We start from the raw sequence: 18,790 nt of genomic DNA on the forward strand, positions 1-18,790 counted from the left end.
CAGCAGTCGTGCTGAGTGTGGGTTGTACATGCAATTTACATTCATGGTAATACTAAGTAATCCCCCAGGTTGCGTGATTGTCTGGTTCTCTACATGTGTTCTATTGTCACTGTAGCTTCTTTACAGCATGCCAGATCTAGGGATACTTTATTTTACTGGCACCTTTGCCACTGCTGCTGCATCCGGATTAATGGTTGGGAATGCTTCTACCCATTTTGATTATATATATGTGTAATCGCTAAACAGTATTTGTTCCCTTCACATTTATGCAGATGTATGAACTCCATACAAATAGTACGGAACGGTTATGGTGGTGTAGGTAAACTCACTCCCTTCGGTTTAAATACTCCCTGTGCATGATATCTACTGCAAACGTGACACGGTGCTCATGGGGTTTGTATGTGGTTCGTAATTCCGTATGTTAGGGGTATTCTGTTAACCAAATGTACCATCCCCCCTGTTGAGACATGTCTCTACCCATGGCTCCACAAAGCCGCATATCTGAATACATTAGACGTTAATATTGGCTTTCTCACTGTGGATATGTGCAGTCCGTGTTCAAGGATTGCTCCTCATCATAACCACGTCGGCTTTTCTGCTTTCGTAGTTGCTGTTTGCATTGTTTGTACAGTCTCTACATCTAAACTGTCTGAGGTTTGTCATCCCTCATTCACACAAACACTTTCCGAATGTGAGGCTGCTTGTTTTGCAGGTGCATGAGCTCATGCCTTACCTTTCCTACTGTTATCCTGTTGCTTTCTATGCCCTGCACATTTACAATTACCTACTTCAGTGGGTAACTGCATGGAGTCTAATGCATTCAAGATCGAATGCGCATGATTAATCGGTTTACCGGTGGATGTTATCATTCCCCTATTCTTCCACTGCTGCTCATAAACATGCACTGCACAGACAACAGACTGACTATCGGGACATATGTCCACACATCAGTTTTCCGCTACAGTACAGGCACGTGTTAAAGCTATCTATTCTGCTGCTTGAGCAGACACGTTATGCTGCAGGGTTTGGCCGTCTACAATGTCATTATCAATAAGTACTGCATAACCTACTTGATTCGTTCCTGTAGGACTCTGTCTACATGATCCATACACATTAACTGTCACCTCTGCATCATCTAAGGGTATATCAGTGATATCATGTCTGTGTGTTGTTATTTAATCCATTTCGTATGGGCAACTGTGTGGTGTGCCATACACAGGTGTCGGACGTGACGTTGATAGGTTTCATGTTGTACACCGTTCAATCACCATATGAGGTTGACTCAGTGATATGGTCAAACATGACAAATGTCTAGCACGGGTCAGGAATGCTATCTTCTCTTGCAGCAGACTGATCGCAACTGCATGAGACATTCTCACAGTGAGAGGGTGGTCTAGTAACATTACGGCCGGGGCCTGTACTGCCATGGGTGCTACAACAACTGCCTGTACACAATGTGGCACTGACCATGCCACAGTGTCCAACTGCAATGAGTAGTCAGCTATGTAGCGTTGCTTACTTCCCTGCTGTTGCATCAAGACTGACGTCATATATCTCCGCTTACAATCTACGGTCTGACAACATGTGTTATGATTATTCACGAGACCTACTACAGCTGTTGAGGCTATCAATCGTTCTAGTCTGCAGAACGCTGTTTCTGCTACTGTAATCCAGTGTAGTATGTGTTGTGCTGCCATAGGTGTATTAAAGGTTAAGGCAAACAATACAGCAGATTCCACAGCATTGTTGGGTATCCAGATTTGACAAATGTTAGTCGGCCCAGACAGGACATCATTCCCTTCTTGTTAGTTGGCTTGGGTGCTTATTATATTGCTACCTTCCTATCGTGATGTGATGTTCTACCCTACTTGGATACCAGATATGCCAGGTAAGGCCAGGTGAGGCCCTCAACTACAGTATCGCTGGGAGATGTATGCAGTGTAGTATCATCAGTATAAATACATTAAGCTTTATGTAAGAATGTTTGTTACTTTAAAAAGGGCTTCTTAAATCTGTGACATAAGATAAGATAAAGCATCCCAAAGAAAGGAAGGAGAAGAGGAGGCATAAGGAAGATAAAGGAGATGAGATAGAGGAAGGTATAGTTATGATTATGGCGGGGCCCATTCCATGTAAGATGTATAGGTCATTAGTGCAGCTTGTTAAAGAATGTGACAGCAACAAACAGAATGCTGGACTGTAGCTTGAGGTGATTGACTCAAGAATCCAAAAGGTAGCCCCCTCCCTTGCCTAGCTTCCTGTGGTTCCCAAGACCTGACAGCGGCCCATCAGGACCACAAAAGAAAACTAAACCTGCAGCCTCAACTCTTCTTAAAAATCAGGGTAAACACAAAGCATTAGTACCCTATTCAGAGAGAACTATACTGTCCTTGTTAAGAACCTGACACTCTATCTTGAAGACTTTAGTAATACAAAGCCTGTAAAAATTGTATCTTTATAAATTCAGCACTAGTAACTCCATTGTGTTGAGTTATTCTACTGGAAATTGTTACCTTTAAGACCCTGCAAAATCTCCTGGTGGTGTAGGCCCCACACTTGGCGTCTTTTCAGCAAAGCACATATACGACCTAGTTCTGTGGTCATTTAAAGTAATAATTTAGTAATCTGAATGCTATTTTAAGTATACAAAGGCAACTGAATCTATTTTAAAGGACCTGAATGTGTTTTACTGCTTATGTAGATGCTCGCAAATGTTACTGACTTACATTTAATGTCTTTATATCATAAACCATAAGCGACCTAATTCTGCAGTCATTTAAAGTAACTGGATGCTATTTTATGCATAAGAATGTGTTTTAAAGACTATGCAAAGGCCTGCACATGTTCCTGACTAACTCTAGGCACCTTTTAATCATAACGCATTAGCGACCTAGAGCTGAACTCATTTAAAGTTAAAATTTCAGTATCTGCTGTGTATGTAACTAAGCTGAAGTCATTAGATGCCATTTCATAGTATTTGAATGTTTCTCTTTAACTGCATACTTTATGGAATATGAAGGCATTTTAGTGTGTTTGTGGCTAAACAGGATAGCTGTTTTAGCCTGCTAGTACTAATATTCAACCTTATTAACACTAATACTCATATCTCTCTCCCTCACTTGTATCATAGGTAGCCCCCTCCCTTGCCTAGCTTCCTGTGGTTCCCAAGACCTGACAGCGGCCCATCAGGACCACAAAAGAAAACTAAACCTGCAGCCTCAACTCTTCTTAAAAATCAGGGTAAACACAAAGCATTAGTACCCTATTCAGAGAGAACTATACTGTCCTTGTTAAGAACCTGACACTCTATCTTGAAGACTTTAATAATACAAAGCCTGTAAAAATTGTATCTTTATAAATTCAGCACTAGTAACTCCATTGTGTTGAGTTATTCTACTGGAAATTGTTACCTTTAAGACCCTGCAAAATCTCCTGGTGGTATAGGCCCCACACTTGGCATCTTTTCAGCAAAGCACATATACGACCTAGTTCTGTGGTCATTTAAAGTAATAATTTAGTAATCTGAATGCTATTTTAAGTATACAAAGGCAACTGAATCTATTTTAAAGGACCTGAATGTGTTTTACTGCTTATGTAGATGCTCGCAAATGTTACTGACTTACATTTAATGTCTTTATATCATAAACCATAAGCGACCTAATTCTGCAGTCATTTAAAGTAACTGGATGCTATTTTATGTATAAGAATGTGTTTTAAAGACTATGCAAAGGCCTGCACATGTTCCTGACTAACTCTAGGCACCTTTTAATCATAACGCATTAGCGACCTAGAGCTGAACTCATTTAAAGTTAAAATTTCAGTATCTGCTGTGTATGTAACTAAGCTGAAGTCATTAGATGCCATTTCATAGTATTTGAATGTTTCTCTTTAACTGCATACTTTATGGAATATGAAGGCATTTTAGTGTGTTTGTGGCTAAACAGGATAGCTGTTTTAGCCTGCTAGTACTAATATTCAACCTTATTAACACTAATACTCATATCTCTCTCCCTCACTTGTATCATAGGTAGCCCCCTCCCTTGCCTAGCTTCCTGTGGTTCCTAAGACCTGACAGCGGCCCATCAGGACCACAAAAGAAAACTAAACCTGCAGCCTCAACTCTTCTTAAAAATCAGGGTAAACACAAAGCATTAGTACCCTATTCAGAGAGAACTATACTGTCCTTGTTAAGAACCTGACACTCTATCTTGAAGACTTTAATAATACAAAGCCTGTAAAAATTGTATCTTTATAAATTCAGCACTAGTAACTCCATTGTGTTGAGTTATTCTACTGGAAATTGTTACCTTTAAGACCCTGCAAAATCTCCTGGCGGTAGGCCCGCTGCTTTGCTCGCTCGCTGGCTCCGCCTCCCTCCCTGCCCCCTTATCCCACCCGCCCCCAGTATCCCTACTTTTATAGCTACAAATAGTCCCTCCCACTTTCCCACAACAAATCCAAGGCTCCCGTGTCAAACTCCATAACTCCTCCCACCCCAAGGCCCAACCCTCTAACAAACCCCACACAAAGTCTCTTCCCCCACTCGATACCCACTTCCCTACTTCAGTATGGCAAATTTCACTTATACTATTACCCCCATCATAATTATACTTCTCATCACCACCTATATCCTAACAAGATATGAAAACCAAACTCTTATAGGCATTCCTTTCCCTAAGTGCCACACCAACTTCCAATTCATTCTCCATGACAGTTATATACCACCCTCAATCTACCAGGACAAAAATATATCCCCAAAATAGTCCACCCCACACTTAAACACCCTAAAATTCCACATAACAAAACTAATCTCAAAATACTATTTAAACTACAAAGATTTTTAGTTTACTTGAAAAATTGTATTAACATCGATGGAGATATTCACCCAAACCCAGGTCCCACCACTATGCCAATCTCTAATCCCCATAACTTAACCCGAAAATCTACTGACTCCCTTCTAATACTACACCTGAACCTAAGAAGCATTAACAACAAAATTCACAACCTTCACGCCATCATAGCTAGTCATTCCCCTGACATCATGTGTCTAACCGAAACATGGCTAAAACCCACTACTAAGAATGAAGAGATCCTCCCACCCGGGTACAATATTCTCAGGGCTGATCGTGCAAAGAAAAAAGGTGGAGGAATAGCTATTATATTTAAAAATAAACTAAACATCCTTAAGAACCAAGTACAACCTCCCATGATCTCAAACCTAGAAATTATAGCCCTACAGATCTGCCTAAACACTCAAAAACGCATCAACCTTATTGTAACCTATATCCCACCAGGGAAGAACACAGAAAACCTGGAGCAATCCCTGAGCTGGCTAGCCATCAACTACCCACAAGAAACCATAGTTCTTGGGGACGTCAACATTGACTGGTCTCTCTTTTCTACCCATACAACTCCACAACCTATTAACCTACATGGTTTTTCCCAAAATATCCTATCCCCAACCAGAATAGGCAACTCACTTCAAAAGAAAGTATAATTGACTGGATCCTTACTAATAGAGACTCTAATAACTACACCACTGGTACCCTTCCTGTGACCTCAGCGATTACCTAATAACTTATATCATTAAACATAAATGCCCAACTTCTAACACCCCTATATAGATTAATCAGAAACAAAAAAAAATTTGTCCCTCAATTATTTCTTGCTGACCTGAAATCCTGCAACTGGACCATATTAAAGACTCTTCCACTAGAAGAGAGTGTGTCCCACTTCAATGACACGTTCCTTAAAATACTTGACTCACATGCTCCACATAGACAAATTAGAACCAAAACTCGCATAGCACCTTGGCTCACTACTGATACTAAACCCAAAATCAAACTTCGTGACCTAGCCTGGGACAAATGGAGAGCCACAAAAACCCCCCAAGACCGTTGTAAATTTCAACAACTAAGAAATGCCACGAAAACTGCCATAACCCAAGACAAAAAACAATATTTCTGCAGCCTCCAGCAAAAACAACAGAACAACCCAAAGAAATTCTGGGCAGGCTTTAACAACCTTCTGCACCCAGGCAAAACTTCCACCCCAACCCCTGAGAAACTCTTAGAGAAAGGCCAAGAAGAAGTAGCCAACACCTTTAACTCCTTCTTCACTGAGACTATCCAAACCCTAGCCAGTCACCTAACCTCCACTTCCCCACCTGCTGCTAAACTGCAACGTGACAACCCTACCCCCTTTAATTTAAAGCCAGTCTCTTCCTCCTATGTACGCTCCCTCCTAAAAAAACTCAAACCAACTACCCTAGCGGCTGACCACCTTCCTGCGGAATTCTTACAAATTGCATCTGATGAAATAGCCTACCCCATAACAATCCTAATAAATAGAACTATAACTGAGATGAACATTCCCTCCATCTGGAAGACTTCCTATATCATTCCACTTCACAAAGGAGGTACCTCCCTGGAAATGTCAAATTATAGACCAATAGCCATTCTGTCCCCGATAGGGAAAATCATGGAAAGATGCATCCACAAACAACTTCTTCACTATCTGACCTCTAATAATCTCTTGTCCAATGCCCAGCATGGTTTTCGCACCATAGTACAACTACTGCCCTCCTTTCCTTTATTGACTCAATCAACAACAATCGCAATAGCAAACTCATATCATCTGCCCTCTTTCTGGACCTATCAAAAGCATTCGATATGGTCAATCATCAATTCCTTCTCAACAACCTTGAAACCCTACGTCTGGACACTCCAGCACTAAACTGGTTCAAGGCCTACCTCACTGGTAGGCAACAAGCTGTCCTATGGCAAAACAGAATATTAGGACTGCTCCCGAATACCATAGGCGTTCCTCAGGGCTCGATACTGGGCCCACTTCTGTTTTCCATCTTCATAAATGACCTTCAATCAGTCATCCCTAAATCCACCTGCATACAATATGCCGACGACTCCACCTTAATCTGCTCCGACGTCTCCTCTCGAATCTCCAAATGACCACACAACATTGTTTTTCACTAGTTGAAAATGGTTCACTGACTTAAAACTTCTACTTAACCCAGCTAAAACCAAACTATTACTTTTCTTCCCCAACGTCTTCTCACCTCTAGGTAAAGAACTCCCAAACACTAACAACATAACCTTTCATATTAAATCCAATAATGGGACCCTCATAACCCCTGTCACCAGTACCAAACTGCTAGGTGTCACTATTGATCATAAGCTCAAATTTGACATACACATTACCCAAACAGTTAAGTCTGTTAACAAAAACTAGGATCTATGTACAGAATTAAAACTTCCTAACTCCCACTACCAAATTAACTATTGCTCGCACCCATCTCCTCTCTTCCCTCCTCTATGCTTCCCCGATCCTCTCTTTTCTCAATAAATGTGAACTTAACATGCTCTCTCTTGCCTATAACCACATTTCCAGATTTATTACAGTTTCCCTTATCGAACCCATCATTGCCTTAATCTGCGAAGACTTGGCTGGTTGGAACTGCCAAATCTCCTCAAACTTAGCCAACTCGCCGAAGCTTATAAAATAATCAACCATCCTGATAGAACTCCCTCACTGTGCAAAATTCTCACTCCAAATACTAACCTCAACAGTCTCCGATCATCAAACAGCATCCAGATCCTAACCATTAAAGCAAAAAACTCAGGTGGGGATGCCCTTTACGCCAATTCCATTGGCAAGCAGTGGAACTCCCTGCCAAACAACCTTAGACTTACTACTTCGCTCAATCATTTCAAAGCTAACCTTAAAGAATATCTCTCCACACAATGGACATGCCCATGTCGAGAACCTGACTAACTACATATCTCATAACTTCTAGTTCCACTTCCCTAGCCCATTTCCCTAATTGCAGATCTCTAAAATTTCTCTTTCCTTTTAGTAATAAAGAAAATCTCTGATTTCAGTCTATTTTCCAGTATCTGTAACGAAATCAATGTTTTGTGTATAATTTCCTGTCTGTCCTTTTGTCTTATATAACATCTATGTAAATTTTCATTCCTGTATATGTAAGCTATATTCTCTTGTTGTAACAATACTTTGAATCTTGCAATTTAATTATGTACTTCTATTGTGTATTGGAGCTTTTCTCCTCGGGCCTCTACTGAAAACGGATATGTATCCAGCTAGACCAGCCCGGTTAACAAATGTAAAATAAAATAAATAATAAAAATAATTGACCTGTATTCTCTGTAGTTGCAAATTATGCTTGCTTTATGTCCCTGTTCTGCTGATTATCTCAATAATGCTATTGTATCATCCATACATTGCTGCTGGGTAGGGGCCGCAAGCAGAATATCATCCAAATAAAGTAGAACTTGACTGGCCCCGGGTGGAGTTAACACCGGAATGTAGCTAGCCATCCCCTGTGAGAATATCGTTGTACTTTCACAGTATCCCCGCGATAGCCGGGTATGGCTGTATCTGTCACCCTGACTGTACATGCAAAGCAATACGGACTATGTGGATGTATAGGTATTGCAAAGTAAGCATAGCTTATATGTACCATGGTAAGATACTTCTGTGGCATGTTCATAGCATGGAATATAGTGTGTGGGTCTGGCACCAATGCTACCCTACGTATTCTTACATGATTTACAGCTTGTACATACTGTACCATCCGCCATTCCCCTTTTGGTTTCCGATCAGGAGATACAGGGGTATTGCATGGTGAATAGCGATTACTTTGTGGATGGGGAATTCCCTCTATGACTTTACAGATATCTTCTGGTGTCCACGGTCTATACGCTACGGGGGTTGGGTCCTGGCCTTCCTGTCCTGCATGAGGGTTGGGAACTTCAATTAATTGACAGATATCCTCACTCTGTTTTAGTACTGTGTTCTTACTCGGGTGTCCCTAGGTATGTTACGTGTTCGGGATGTGGTTTCAATAGCTTCTGTTAAATTTGTTCGTTGTGCTACCTCTGTTGCCACAGGATAACGTGTGGGGACTAGCCTGCCCTCCCGCTTAATATCCTGGATGTGGTATCGGAGGTGGTAGGGGGTTGTGGGGGGGGGGCTATCGGTACTACTGTATTATGATCTTCTCTGTGTACGTATGATGCTTAGCCATTTGTAGTGTTCTGTTCCCTTCGGTACACTACCTCAGTCCACCGATGTGCATGACGGATACCCAATTGTTGCTGTTTTGTCGCCTGCACATCTTAGGGCTGCCACCTTTTCAAATGCACAATGTGGGACATTAGTGTTCGGAACGTGTAATTTCCTGGAAAATGCATACCCACGGCCAGTACATTGGACAAGAATTCACGTTTTGCCAGGAGAGCGACCAATTGTTGTAGCATTTCAGTTGCTTATTCTGTTTATTATTATATTTTGCTGTTCCACATACAAATTTACTGTTTTATGCTACCATTTTGATAGATATCTGGGAAATGTTTGTCCTGAGATATCAGGACATTTGCCATTTGTTCGGTTTGTTTACAGGACACGGCTGGCCAAAGAGGGACTGTCCCTCTCAGGGTGGAGCAGGTGTTTACCCTGGAACATGTGCATCAAATTTTCAGGGATTACAATGTTTCAGTAACGATATTTTGTGTAATATACCATCGATGTCATATTTATTACCCCATTTTGCTGCATAACTCACATCATGTGCTCTCTGCGATTGCATATTCATCACGTCACCCGTCAAACGCGGATCACATGATCTGTTTCTTCAATAATCTCCCATATCCTCTACACGACTGCTACGTAAACTTCTGTCATACCACGTGGTGTCTCCTTCCCTGTATCCACTGTAGTGTCTACAATCACTATTTACTCTGCTGTGTGTTCCCCTGACCTATGTTCAGATTTAACAGTATGTGGGTAGGTCTTCGACCCGATATCACTACTGTTAACAGGAACACAATGTAGTCTGGTCCCTGATCTACAATAGAGACAAAAAGGCAAACACTCCTTACCTGGGCCTCCTGTTTAAGGCTGCACGTTTTCTTCTTGGGATCCAGTTTCCTGCTTTACAGCCACAGATCAGACAGTAAACAGCCTCTTTACACACAACAATTCAGTCGGAGGTCTTTTCATTCAAGAAGTACCATTTATGCATATTCTCCAGCGTACATGTCTAACCAGCCATGCACTGTGACCTGTAGCTTACCAAGGGAATTCCGGATTACAAGGATCACAATGTGAGATAAGTTGTTAAAACCAGACTGTAGTTATCAGTAGGCTTTTCTATGTGACAGCCGATAACACAGGAGGCTCGGGTTCGGAAAGTTTTAGTAGTGTACACAGGCAGGCTACATAATATACAGTCCAAGTATGTGAGTTTTGTCTGACTCTATACAGTAAGCAGTTTCTTTATATAGTGTTTACAATCAGCTTTTGCCCACCTTACTGACGTGGTCGGTCACAGGGCATTTCCATCACTATGGTCCGCAATAGTCTATACATACGTGGGTGCTGGGGTCGTGCTTTTAAAATGTTTTCCCATGGGAATAACACAGCCTTGCAAGGCACCTTGTACATTACAGTGTCCTTCTGTGATTGTAGCTGTTTCAAAGACCCTAGACTGTTACGATACAGTGGACAGTTAATTTCTTAATACGTTGCTTTGTCTCTCTGGTAGGGAGTTGTACTGTTATCTTCGATTGAGCTCACAAGGCCATCCTCCTCTGGGGAAGGAGTGCTGTTATGCATGTACATACATTTATTGTTCTGTAACCCAGCAAATAATTAATGCTGACAGACATGAGCCTGCTGTACTGCTTACTGCCAGGTTCAGAATTCCATCACACTACAGCTTAGCTTCACCAATTACATGCAGGCTTAGTTCTACTGCCATATTGTACGGTACAATTCAATGCATTATATAGTATTTCGAGTCTCGACTGGTACTTCATATGTGTTTCTATATATTTTTCGAACAACATCGATCCGGCCGTATGCATGTTGTTCCGTCCTTTACCTTGACCGTGTGTATTTGTCCGTCCAGCAACGCTACTCTCCACATGTGATGTCCCAGCTTCCCCTTCTTTGCCTGTAGCACCCTGTTAGGATGTCCTGTTTGGTAGGCACCTGTTCCGCTATATGTGATCGACTTCACTGCATAGATAATCATCCATGCGGTGGTCCAACGACCTGACTTGTCCACATGTGTACAGTTATGTGCACCGTGTCGTATGCAAACCTATATGGTTTGGACGGGTACATACTACATGCGGGATGTACACATTCTGCTGACACATTCACATGCAGCCATTTACATATCTGTACCTGTGGTGGGTTGGTGACATGTGGGTAATGATTTGCCCGCGTGGCATTGCCTAACACAAACATCTTACCAAATTTCAGGTATGCACATTGTGTGTGGTTGTATAGCTGCACACAGATGCTAGCAGGTTTGGGTGCAGAGGTATACATGGGTGGGACTGACATGTACAATGAGGCTATTGTGTAGTACATCCAAATGCATGGGTTCTGCTTCTGGATATTACACTTCATCATACGCCATCCAGTGTATGCAACAGACACGTTGCTGGGTGTGGGATATGTTGCTATGCACATGTTTGCCTGTGTTTGAGGTATCTTGCTTCCTTACTGTTGTTATGTCAACACAGCTACCCGGCTATGTACTCACTACTGCTTGTGACCATTGTGGTTGGCACCTTTTCCAATGCCCATAGTGGGGCATGTTATGTGGACACTTCGGAATTTGCAGGACTACACATACCCACGGCTAGTGCAGTTGACAGAACTTCACTTGTTTGCCATACTATAAGCTTATTCTGTAAGCATTTGGGTTCCTTATTTATTTTCTTGTGCCGTGTCTGTGTTTCATATAGTAATGTATATGTTTTATGCTACTATTACATGTATATTGCGGGAATTTTCTTGGCAGGGGATCGGAGGTCATTTTCCATTTTTCCGATTGTTGCAGGGACACAACTGTCCAATCTGGGACTGTCCATGGCACATTGGGACAGCAGGTAACCCTGGTGACCATGCCCATGTCGCTACTGGGGTTTCCACCTTTTCCGGTTTCCGATCTGGGATATTTCCGGGACTCACATCTGACTTTACAGGCCAACACATACACACGGTCACTATATAGCATAGAACTTCACTTGTTTGCCTAGATATAAGCTTATTGTTGTGGCGATTTGCTTGCTTATTCTGTTTCTTGTGTCATTTAGGTATTTCTGTTACAGAAATAACCACTTCATGCTACCATTACATTAAATACGGGATATCATTGTGTCCTACAATCGTAGCACATCAGCCATTTCTAATACGTTTTTTCGGGACACAACTGGCCATAGAGAGTCTGCCCCAACCAAAGTGGGACAGGTGGGGACCTTAATCGCTGCTCCTATGTCGGTGCGGCGCGCTGACATGCGGCTGTACACCTTCTCTGGGTGTAAACACTGACGGTGCATTGCGAGACGAACGCGGTCTTATGCGTATCCTTTGCTCCTTGGACGGGTACACTTATGCCTTCGTGGCTTGTATTTGCTTCTCCGTTAATTTGGGACGGGTACTATGTTGCATACTGTACGTGCGTTTCATTCTGCATGGGACCTGGCTGCTGCCATTACTATTGTGGGCGGACCGTGGCTGTCAGCACATTAGGTTGCTCACCTCATGCCGGCTTAGACACGCCTCCAGACGCATCCTACCTGGGCTCGCTCACGTACACTACGCACGTGTCTGTGATTCCAGTGCACTCTCATTAATATGTATATGGTGCTACTGCGCCGGCTATTCACTGCACCGCCGGCGCAAGCCTTACGCCGGCCTTGCGCCGAGCTTCATGAATCCCGGGGTATGTTTTGTTTGAAGGTGAAACATTCCAACAAACCAAGGGAGTGGCGATGGGAGCTAGGTGTGCCCCTGTATACGCCAACTTGGTTCTTTTGGCATGGGAAAAACTGTACATCTTTGGGTCTAGTTTCAAGGACAACATTTTAATGTATTGTCGGTTTTTAGACGATTTGTTAATTCTATGGAAGGGTGACGAAGAAAGTGTGGTGGAATTCATGTCTTACATCAATGGTACTACTAAATTTCTTAAGTTCACCCATTCTTGGAATAAGAAGGCTACAGATTATTTGGATATTTCTATATTCAAAATGGATGGGAATTTATTTAGCAACATTTATAGAAAACCCAACTATTCCAATTCTATGTTACATACGAGTTGCCATCCCTTTTATCAAAGAAAAGGAGTGGTAAAAGGACAGATGGTCCGTTTATCTAGACTTGTTAGTAATGATGAGATCTTTAAAAAGGAAATATATAATTTGATTGGGTTGTTCCTAGAGAGGGGCTATCCTTTAACATTACTATTAAAAATTAAGAAAGAAATTTACAAGAAGAGAAAAACTTTATATATTCCAATATTAAAAAGTAACAGTAATATGACATCTTTGGTTAGTTGGGATAAAGACACCAACACACAGAAGAGTGGGCCTAAGTTTGTTTTAAAATACAATGATAAAGCTACTGAATTATGTACTAGTTTAAAAAGTATATGGGATTATTGTTTAAGTAGGCAGACCAAAAAACTTTTGGGTGATAGCCCTAAGATTGTTTTTGGTAGGGGTAACAATGTTAAAAACATTTTTGAAAAGGAAACTACAAGGTACATAAGGTCACGTATGAGTAAATGTGGTAAATGTACAGGATGTAGATTTATAGCAGTGGGATCCTATGTATGTGTGGTTGGTTACAGATGTACCATTGCAAGTCCGGGGTTATGTAACTGTAATACAAAGAACTGTGTTTACATCGCGTCATGCATGACATGTGAGGCATATTACATTTGTATGTCTACCCGAAGATTGAGAGATAGAATTGGGGAGCATAATAGGTGTATAAAAAGGAAGGATGAGCATAATGCTTTATATTTGCATACCAAAACATGTGATAATTTTAACAAATTTTTATTTTTTATTATAGATAGGGTGATGCCTCATACAAATTGTGACATTAGTAACAAGGTAGCGTTACTAGAAATGGAATGGCAGATTAGATTAAATGCCATGAGGTATCCAGGATTAAATGAACACATCTCTTTAAAACCTCAGTTAAAATATAGAGCAAGTGTGATTTAATTTGATTATTAATATTGTATTGCATACATATTTACACGTATTTTTGTATTTTGTATTTTTCACAAATATGTATTGAAATTTGTTTGTAATTGGGTAACAATTGCATGAGTTTATGTAGTTAAAGATATTTATGAAAAGTGCTGCAACATTTTATTAGATTACATTTATTAATCAAGTAATTTATCAATTAACATGTAGGTCAAATGGGAGTATATATAAATGTGATTGCTTTGGGTGTGTTTTATGACTCTGATGATACCAGGTTGCTGGTGAAAGTGCTCAGTCTTTACAATTGTTGATTAAAATTTTATTATTTCTGTGCCTTGGTACTCGTGCCTTCCTTTCAACACTGTGGTGGAGTTTCTACGACAATTTTTTGTGTTTGGATCCTAATTTTGGCATTCCTTGTGGTGCTAGCCATAGGATTACCCTGGCATAGTGCCACCCAACCTTAGTTCACAGTGCCTCTGTTGATTGGAGCCACTGGAGTTATTCCCAGGGTGAATTTTCTGTTTCCCATCCACTCATCAAGATTTCTCTTGAATAGGGTTAGCGAGGTGCTCTGCTTGACATGTATGGGAAGTCTATTCAACAGCATGGGCAGTCTCTGGGTTATGAACCTGTCCCTCCAGCATGGTCTGTTAATTGTGGTAATGAGGTTGAGGTCTCTAAAGCGTGTGGTTCGGAGGGATTGGGATTTCTTTAGATGTAGAATTTCTAACCGAGCTGGGTCAGACATGGCTTTGTATATCAAGCAGAGATCGCTTCTAAGTAGGCGATATGAGACGGAGAATAGTTTGAGATTTTTGAGTCTATTTTGTTTAAGGAGGACCAAAATATCTTGGGATTGTTTTGGTGTCTTGACTGAAAATTGGTAAAATTTGATTTTTTTTTTTGTCATTGTGTATTCATTTTTTGTACTAGATTTATTATGTGCCTAAAGTCTTGGTAGCTGGATTGGGTTTTGTTTTTGGAGCATATTTCCCATCCTTTGTCTCTTAAGAAGTATTTCTCTGGTGTCTTTTGTTAACCAGGCTGCAGGGTTTGACCTGACTCTATTCCTTCTAAGTAGTGCATGGGTACTGAGGATGCTTGTTAAAGTATAATTGAAATGGGTTACAGCATTATCCAGTAGCATGTTTTTAGGATATTCTAGCTGTAGTGTTTGATTGTGGAGATGAAGTTGCTTGAATTAAAGTATTGGTATTTTATATTGTGTTTATTATTTACAAGAGAAAACACTCTAGCCCCTTGGCTAAAAAGCCTTCTTGGAGTTAATACACACAAAAAGAAAACCATTTAAATAGGAAATTAATTTATGCTAATAAAATAATTATCCAATAGGAACAAGGTCCGCTAATGATTGACAGTAGATTTTTACGTGCCGAGTTGCCAGCCCTGACGCAACCTTTAAGGCAGCCCATTCATGCATGTCTCCACACAGAAGACGCTCTAGCTGAGAATCGAACTGGACAGCGTCTTACTGTGAGGAGACAATGCTACCACAGCACCCGCGGTAGCATTGTCGCCTCACAGTAAGACGCTGTCTGGTTCGATTCTCAGCTAGACCGTCTTCTGTGTGGAGACATGCATGAATAGGCGTACCTTCGTTGAAGGTTGTGCATCAGGGCTGGCAACTCGGCACGTAAAAATCTACTGCCAATCATTAGCGGACCGGAGTTCTGCTGTGGCAACCCCTAACTGGGAAAAAGCCGAAAGACACAACAACAATTATTTCACAAAAGATCTTTCAAAGTACATTCTCTGTTCAAGCCCTTAGGTGTCAGTATATCATATTTAAGAAAAAAAACTTGTTTCCTTAAACAACAATTTATTTTTTTAATACAGAAACATCTCTTTCATAAATTTGTTCAAAAATACAAGCCTTCAAATCTGTAAACACCCCCTCATGAACCATATTAAAGTGTATCGCAACAGGATTGTCAATGTTTTTATTTTTTATGTCTCTAATATGCTCCTGAAGTCTCACCTTTGAAAGATCTTTTCATTTCCCCTGTATAAAAAAATTCAGTACAAAAGGTTGCTCTTTAGCTAAGTTTTATTGTCTAGCCAAAATCCACAAGAATTTAGTTTCTCCTCCAGGTCACCCTGTGCAGGCTGTGCAGTGACCTGGAAATGTTGAAAAGGGAAATTGGTCCAGTTCAGCTTTGTTAAGGGCAGATCCTGCCTCTTAAACCTGGTCGATTTCTTTGAAACAGTCACCAAGGCCATTGACAAGGGGAAGGTGGTCCACACAGCCTACCTGGACCTAGCAAAAGCCTTCCATACAATACCCCACTCGGGCATTATAGATAATCTCACCAGCTTAAATATAACCCCCTATGTCACTAGATGGGTTGCAAACTGGCTCAAGGACAGAACCCACATGGTTAGAATAGCTGGAGCCATGTCAGACTCCAAACCAGTTACAAGTGGCGTCCCACAAGGCTCAGTCTTGGGACCTCTCTTGTTCGGTATATATTTCTCAGAGGTACAGGCCAACATGGAAGGACTGTGGCTGACCAAGTTCGCAGATGACTGCAAACTGGGCGCCATAATAGACTCTCCAGCCGACACAAGCATCCTCCAAAAGGGCCTTATAGAAACAGACAACTGGTGCCAGAGCCATGGCCTCAAGCTAAACGCCAAAAAGTGTATAGTCATCCCCTTTGGCAAAAACAGTGCCCACAAATTACCACATAGGTGGTAATCCATTAAGTACAGAAGAAGTAATTAGGGACCTGGGGACCCAAGTTGATAGCAATCTCTCATTTGACAACCACATGGCCAAAGTGGTTAGTAAAACATTTTATATAGCCCAACTAATCATAAAGGGATTCACATCTAGATCAGGGGAGGTCATCGTGCCTCTTTACTCATCCCTCATCAGGCCCATAATTGAGTACAATGCCCCTTTTGGGATGTACCTTACCAGACACCTGCAGCAACTGGAAAGACCCCAAAAGTACCTCACCAAGAGGATCAAGGGACTCAAACAGATGCCGTATGCTGTCCGGTTAAAGAAACTCCAGCTCTACTCAGTGGCATACTGCCTGCTCAGAGGCGATCTGTGCCTGACGTATAAAGCCATGTCCAACCCGGAATTAATGGATATGCTGCACCTCAGAAAGTCCAAATCCCATCGAGCTACGAGCTCGAGGGACTTAAACCTCAGCACTGAAATAAATAGGACATGCTGGAGGGACAGATTCATAACCCAGAGGCTCCCTTCACTCTGGAATAAAATCCCAGTCCAGGTTAGACAGAGTCCCTCATTGGCTCTCTTCAAGAGAAATCTTGATGAGTGGATGGGAGTTCGTAGGTTTACCCCGGGTATCACTTCTCTGTCACTGTTAGACAGAGGCACAGTATACTAACCTCGAAAAAGGGCATAGCAAAATTAATTTAAAATGGGTGGCGAAAGCCATACACACTCTGGCTAGGCTTATAAATGCCCTAGGGCAGATAGCCTAGTATGAACCTATGAACCTATGAACCAATAGTGGCAGCAGAAAAAAAGTTTTACACGGTATAGGAATAATGCTACACTCATATTTTTTTTTTGTAAATGGGTGAAAGTCAAGTAAAGCCATTTGTGGAAGACCTACAGAAAAAAAAAACATTTTGGTTTATAATTTGATGGCCTACAAAGAGAAAAGGTTGTAACTTAGATTTGAAACTGGATGTTACTGGTAATAATGTAAATACCAGAATACACAGGAAGTTTGAGAATGGGGCTCATTTTTTTGGATAGTAGGAGCTGCCACCCACCCTATGTATTGAATGATTTACCTTATGGTGAATTGTTATGAGTGAGCAGGCTGTGCAGTGACCTGGAAATGTTGAAAAGGGAAATTGGGCATACTTGTATTGCCTTTAAGCAGAGAGGATATAGTGAGGAGTTGATTATTCAATCTTTAAAAAAGTTGTTTCAATTGGATGAGGGCAGACTTGAACTGGCTAGTAAAGGAAATGTTGCCCCTAAAATGTCTGTTATAGGTTGGATTGTGGGGGAGGGAGGAAAGTTTATGCTGTAACTGTTTTTAATGTTTTTAGTCAATAAATTGTGAACATTATTAAATATTATTGGACTTTTCTTTTTAAGGGTAAAATTGTTTTAAGAATTTGAATAAATTCCTTTTAATATCTTATAAGAAAGGTAGAAATGTTAAAGACATGGTTGTGCATAGTTCATTTGTTGCCCATAGAGATAGTACAAATACAACAATGGAAACATGGAGAACAGTTGAAATATATAGTGAGATTTTTTGAGAGAATTAATGGGGTTAAATATTACCCTATAGCATTGTATACTTGTACCACAAAATGGGTAATATATGCTCTGTCTTGCTCCTGCAGCCTTTTTATACAGGGGAAATGAAAAGATCTTTTAAGGTGAGATTGCAGTGGCATATTAGAGACATATAAAATAAAAACTGTGACAATCCTGTTGCTATACAGTTTGATATGATTCATGAGGGGGTGTTTACAGATTTGAAGACTTGTATCTGGAACAAATTCATGAAAGAGATGTTTTTGTATTAAAAAATAAATTGTTGTTTAAGAAAAAAGTTTTATTCTTAAATATGATACACTGACACCTAAGGGCTTGAACAGAGAATGTACTTGGAAAGCCCTTTTGTGAAATAATTGTTCTTATTGGATAATTATTTTATTGGCATTAATGACTTTCCTATTTAAAGGGTTTTTCTTTTTGTTTG

The sequence above is a fragment of the Protopterus annectens genome, chromosome 11.part0 (genome assembly GCF_019279795.1).
Source record: "Protopterus annectens isolate FY-2018-M chromosome 11.part0, PAN1.0, whole genome shotgun sequence".
In the NCBI taxonomy this organism is placed as follows: Eukaryota; Metazoa; Chordata; order Ceratodontiformes; family Protopteridae; genus Protopterus; species Protopterus annectens.